We start from the raw sequence: 6,895 nt of genomic DNA, 5'->3' as shown, positions 1-6,895 counted from the left end.
ATGTGGTGTATCCGTGTGTCGTTGGATTGCAACGACCCGGGCATCTTAAGCGCGTGAGTTTGTCTCGACCGTCTTCCGGGCCCTCTTCTCAAGGCTGTCGCTCCACCGCGGCTCGGTTCGGATACCGTTAACCGCTGAGTTTTACCGGCCCGAAGACACGTAACCGTCTAATAACATTAATAACGAGAAATGCCTCGTAGGTGGCCGCGGACCGGAGGGAGATTTTCATAGATTGGTTCGATCAGGGAAGAGTATCGTGCGCCGTCGAAGTGTCATTACGCGTAAGTACGGCATGCATCATATGATTACGGCCGTGATGTCAGGCAGTAAGGAAACGATACTCTCTAGCGACTTCAATTAAATTACCCGTCGATACAGGCAACGGCGAATATTCAATATTCGCGCGGAGATTGCAAGTTATTATCTCGACACGTACTTTACGGTGGGAGGAATTACTTTCGTCGGGAAAGTCGCACAATCGTGGCGCGCGTCCATCGATCTCTCGATCGGTTACGTATATAAAAGCGCAATTTCGTTCCACCTGCCGTATCTGATCCCCCAAATCCATTTTTCGAAGACGTCAAATTCGTTCGGACGGGACGACAAGAGAAATAAGGTATAACGGAATCTCGATAGCGCCTTATCGTTACGACACGGAAGAAAAATCATCTTGTTATAAACTTGACAGTTTTATAAGCGTAAATTTACAAAGCGGCATATAAATTGTATACAATTTTAGACCTTTCATTTCCCTAATTTCGTTTCGTGGAGCTTTGTCCGTTTCGATGCTCGAAACGTGGACGAGACAAACGCAATGGCGCATTCGGCCAATCTAAACGAGCTCAGGCACCGCTCGCGAGTGTTGTCATGCGGGGACCGTTGGGTCCGTACCTTCACGCGCGATTACCCGACAGATATCCCTCCTGTACCCGTACCCGCTTCTTCGGGCTCGCGCTCGCGCCCGCATGCACGCACGCAAGCACGCACGCACGCACGCACGCACGCGTGTACGCATGCAAGCCTCGTGAGAACGGCGTCCTCTCGATTCTATTGGCGCCACGCCGCGCCGCGACTTGATACGAAAGAGGAAAAAGAAGAAGAAAAATGCGGAGAACGCGACAAATTTCTGCACTTCTTGATACACGTGTGCTCTTATTCGAAAATAATTGCGTGTCACACAAGGGAAGAAATATATTTAATATTTTAATGAATTTTATTTTTATATGTAAAATATATAGTTTGTGTATAGAAAAAAAAATTTTTATTTTTAATTTTGTTGAATTGAGACTATTTTTTTATTTCGTAAAGAAATGTAGTTCCATCGAAGATAAGTTTTCTTAAATTCATCTTGTATCTCTAACGCACATACATGATAAAATATACTCATCTTCTAATGTGCGCATAATAAAAGATGCTTATTTCCTCGGTATTAAACGTTGGATATATATAGGAAGGGGTTCAAATATCAACTCCTTTCTTCTTCTAATATCGCCTCTTGTATAATACTTATTTCACCCCATCTGCTGTATATTCTATATGCTCAGTCTTTATAAAAAAAGAAAAAAAACGGATAGTATTCGAATCTCCTTTGCCATACGTCAGTTTTGCAATTGTGCAAATATTGATACGTCGCTATTGATCTAAGTACTAAACGGCATGTATCAGATTCGATACGCATATATCCGCCGTGCATGCGCGCACACATGCATGCGTTACGCGCGGGGTAGACGTACGAGCACATCGCGATGAGGCGATCAGACACATTCGTTGCACAATTCCATCACGTGTGAACGAATTGACCACCTGGCCAATATAAATAAATAATGACTATTAGTATGCGGGACGTGCGAGGCTGTTTTACGTGATCGATTGCCCGACGCGAGTATCGTTACACGTGTGTACGGCAATCGGTCCGTAATCGTCTGCCAGGATCACGATTACAGGTATACACCCGCTTGATTCCGCCGCGAGGAGATAGAGAAATTGAATCCTCAATCCTCCCGTGCGTCTATTCGATTCTCATGCAAAGATGCGTTCAAATTTCCTCCACATAATTAAATATAGTACAGTCTTACCTGCATTGGACTTCTCAAACGGCTCCGTTAAAAATTCTGCAAAAATAATCTATAAAATGCGAAAATGTAAAAAAAATCTGGTTATAATTATATAAAATAAGAATCGTCTGAAATAAAAGATTTAATCCGGGGTCAACGACTTTGTATTGGATGATAATTATATACGTGCGTTTCTTATTTAAAGATACAGTTCAGCCCACGGTTAATTTTGCTCGATCAATCGAAGTTTATTCGAGTACAGTCTTGAAATAGACATCAATCAAAATTTAATTAGTTCAACGTCAGTTCGATTTAAATCAATTTCGTATCGTAGAAAATCGCACGACGTATAATAGATGGGAGACTTGCCATAAGGCGGATGAGAACGAGTCAATTTTCGCAGTGATTTAACGGCCAATTAAATATATAACGTAACGAGGACGGGAGATATTTCGCGAGTACGCGCGCAACGTGGACGTCGTGTGTTCGCACGGTTAAAATCGCAATGACAATATTATCCGGCTTACGTCAGGGCGAGCGGCTCCATCCAGAATCCGGATACGATCGATGACGCGCGCTCCGCGATGCGCCCCGGTACGGCAGCAGTAACAGCGATTAACGACACTCGTATAAAGTGACGGTTTGCCTCTGCGATGCGCCGGCAGTTTACGAGCGTGACTCACGCTCACGCCAAGTAACATCGATAAAACCGAGTTAAATTATGTAAAGGTTCACACGCGCGTTCCGACACGTCGGCCGAGCTGCGCGGTGCTGCGCGCGGTTGCCCCGGGAGCTATCGCTTTTAATGAGATGCACGAAGAGCGCAAAGATCTCACCGTCTATTTTCGCTCTTAAATTAAGCCGGATGGCTCGACCGGCATTTTAATGACCCGCTGGCAGCGAACCGGGCCACAGACTTTGTAATCCCTTGATTTCCGATCAATATTTCTGATAACATTACCCGTGTTACGTTATGCGCTCTATTTCGAACGATAAGACATTATCGGAGTTGTTGCGCAAAGATGTATATTTAAAATATTGTAATCTTGCATTTTTTAAATAAATTAATGCGGTTTAAATTATGCGTAACATTTTAATATCTCTTATTCCATTAAATACAAATGTTAACGTAAAAAAAAGAGAAAAAATAGAATTTAAACACCGTTAACTTACCGTATGGTCTTCTTTCCCTTCGCGTTACATCTTCGGCAATTTACTTCTGGATCCAACATGGTACAGCAAGGGATTCCCCGGCCTTTCGCGATGATAGGCTTGATTCACTGGAGCATTGTCTCCCGGACGATACGCATACAATGGCTCAAAGCGATCTGAATCTAATCTATGACTTATGGCCGCAATGCTCGCCTTTTGAATGAACAATGTGCCGCGGCGCACGCATTTCTTTTTTCTCCGTTCTCTTCTTTTATTTTGCGATTGGTTCGATCGGCTACATTCGAACACGTTATCCGTATAAAAATCGTGCTCGACCTCTTTCTAGCGGCTGAAATAGTAATCGATAAAAAACCCATGACTTTTCGCACCTGCGTCCTCCCGATAAAAGGAGGATAAGTACATTGAATATTTTAGGATACACGCCCCAGATTCGCATTTACAACTAAATTACTACGCAAGTTATATATATTCTCTTTACTGCTATTTACTATTTATTATATATTTAACGAAAATAAATTATAAAATCCAAAACATATTAAATCAATTATACTGCGAACAATAATAAACCTCCGTCATTATTTTATATTAAATTTAATCGGGTTTAAATGTATACACCAAACTAAATAAATTACTAATTTAATTTAACAATTAGATTAATATAAAAAATAAAGCTTCGATAGAAACTCATTTCTATTATATTGCAGTAAAGAAAGAAAAACTGATAAACTTGTCTTTTACGGAAATCTATGGCTTTTCATTTACTTTTGCTATACGTCTCGTTATGGCTCGCTACGGCGACGCGGCGGAGATTCTGGTCGCTCAGTCGTTTTGACGAAAGGGAAACGAAGAAGCAACCCGCTAACGCAATACGGCATATTGCGCGGCTGCGGCGGCTTTCAGTGCAGCAGGTAACAACAAAGTCGCCTAACGTAAAGCGCTTGGGCAAAGGGAAGAAGTCAATGGCCACGACGATGTGCATTTAGCGGTCGGAAAGCGCATTACCTAACACACCGCGCGAGATTGGATCTGCTTGCGCGGACGAGGACGAGGAAAAACGAGTGGATGACTTCCTACATAGATAAAGATCACCGCGGACGAGTATCCTAGCGACGAGGTCGAGCCGGTCCTTATGCCCGGCATTATGCGATTCCTTTGAATTGATCGGGACATTTGTCGATGTGCCTTTTTATCTCTCCTCGGATGCAATAAAATTTCTCGATGCAAACGAAAAACAATACAAAAATCGATAATATTTCCTTTACTTTTGCTTTTTTTTTTCATCCCTTTCTATATCGACCTCACTCCTAAGTGTCTAGAGGGAAAAAATAGAAGCGGTGTTACATTATAGCGATTGAGCGCTCACTCACGATTTTCAGTATTTGAATAGTTCCCAATTATACTATAATTTGCGTTAAGTTAAATATTAAAATTGCAAATCAGGTAATTGCGACACTTAGGCACTCATTCCGCGATCCAGCCACAATTGTAACTGGCTATCGAGTGCCTCGGTCAGTGCTTTGGAACGCTATTACACATCGTGCCGACGCGGTGCAAGGGCCTGAATGAGCGCGCCGTCGCGTCGCTTCGTGAAAAGGCCGTATATCGGGGTTGCCGGGGACGGCGAAAGGGGAGGACGGCGAAAAAGGAAAAGGAAATGCGGAGAGTGCAACAGACTGCGAAATATAATAGGTCTGAGTTACGGCCACGGCTGTGTGGTCCTGCTTTGACCCCCCCGGTCGCGTGAAGGTAGTTAGCTTTGAGGCTTGACACGCGGTGCATGACGTAGACAACGTACCGGGCGAAGCGGCCGCGGAGGAGAGCAGTGGGTAGGTGGTGGTATAACACGGCTCTCGCGAGTGCGAGGAGGCGCTACGTCGCGTTTGTTCGCCCGACGATGTTAACGCCAGATCGGCTCGCGCTTTTATTACCGTATAAGATACCTTATCCGTGCCCCGCGCTATCGCGATGATGCTGGTCGCTGATCAACCTGCTGCTGCGTTTACGAGGGAGCCTCTCGCTTGCGCAACCGGAGGAGGATTGTTGGGGGATCTCTCATCGCTTAAATTAAGTTATTTAACGCCGGAACATGATGTTTACTCTGTACTTATATATATACTTATACTCTAGACGATAGAATAAATGTATGGACTTAGCTATAAAAATATCGGAGAGAGGCTCTTTATTTGTCTTATTAATAATAAAAATCGTATTATAGTAACAGAAATAACCGATATTTTCTGCGGGCAAAGATTACTTTTAGCACACATTTAAAATATTTGTTTATAAAAATAAGAATATAATAAATTTTTAAATGTAACATTATCAAAGTAATAAATTGTAGGACTATTATGGGAAAGATCCGACTTTGAGAGCACTATGTAACGTTATTCCTTGAGGGAACGGGCTTTTTGTCGCCGGGGTAAGAACTGGTAAGGGCAAGAGCGCGATTACCGCATTCGCGCGGTGCGCTTGCCGCATTTCGTAACCCAGACGAGCCAGAAGCGCTCCAACGAATGCAGAGAACGCATTCACGAGTGAACTGCGTATGAAAGGCGAGGAACATCGCCTGAACTCGCTCCTCGAGGCCTACCTGCATCCGCAAACATTGCATAAGAGTTCGGAAACGGAATTTGCGGCTCGAAGGGAGAAACGATGACAATTTAATCGCACGATTAAACACGTAACGATGAATCATTTTTACTAAAATTACGTCAGGTACAGTTACGTCATTTCAACAGGAACCTCAAAAGTCATTATTGCGTCATTTCTCAGGTAAGAATAATTAACGTATACGCGCATATCTTTAGCGATTTAAAAATTATGTTACATTACTTCGTTAGAATCTCTTTTTCAAACTCTCTATGTAAAATATGTGTACTGGATTTACAATAAATTAGATTAAGATAAAATTAGATTAGATAAAACTTTAAGGAAATAAAGTTATTAATAAGAAATTATTAAAATTTTAAACAAGATATAAATACGTAATATTTCAATTCAAAAAAATATTAATCCTAATTTTGGACAATACAGATCGGGAAAAAAATAAAAAATATATCTATATAACGTTGTTTTAAATAAAATCATAAAATATATTAATAATATCAATAAGATAAGAGCACATTTATGTATCTTGCGGAAAGCAATGTCAAATTGATGATTAAAACAGCATAAATTTATTAAGTATGCATTCTCGAAGGGAACAAACTCAAGAGAGTCTCGAGATCGCGCTTACCGAAATTGACGATGTACGATTATCCCCGCGTTCGGCGCGATAAAAGAAGTTACGTCCAAGTCGAAGTGGATGCCCACGGAGCCCACCCGGCGCGATCGAGAGTCATCCAGTCGCCGCGGCATTCTGGCTCACGGCCAGCTGACTTCGCGGGAACACACTACCGGCCCCGATCGAGGCCCCACGTACGTAGATACACCCACACTTGGACGAGTGAGAGCGCGGTGCCTGCCTACCACACGTGCAACGACCCCGTGAACTTGAACTTGCGCCGGTCTCGCTCGTCTCGTCGCGGTACAAGCTCGAATCGTTCGCCGAAACGTTGTTAAGCAGCGCGAAAAGAAAAGGGTTCCCGCCCCCGACCTGGCATCCGCGCGACGAGGGAAAGAGTTAACATACGCGCTTCTCTGCAGCGCGCGTATGAAAAGTACACGCG

Source organism: Temnothorax nylanderi, unplaced genomic scaffold, assembly GCF_030848795.1.
Source record: "Temnothorax nylanderi isolate EJ_2023f unplaced genomic scaffold, tnyl_v1.0 TNYL_tig0013_pilon, whole genome shotgun sequence".
Lineage (NCBI taxonomy): Eukaryota > Metazoa > Arthropoda > Insecta > Hymenoptera > Formicidae > Temnothorax > Temnothorax nylanderi.
This window is presented reverse-complemented; position numbering follows the sequence as displayed.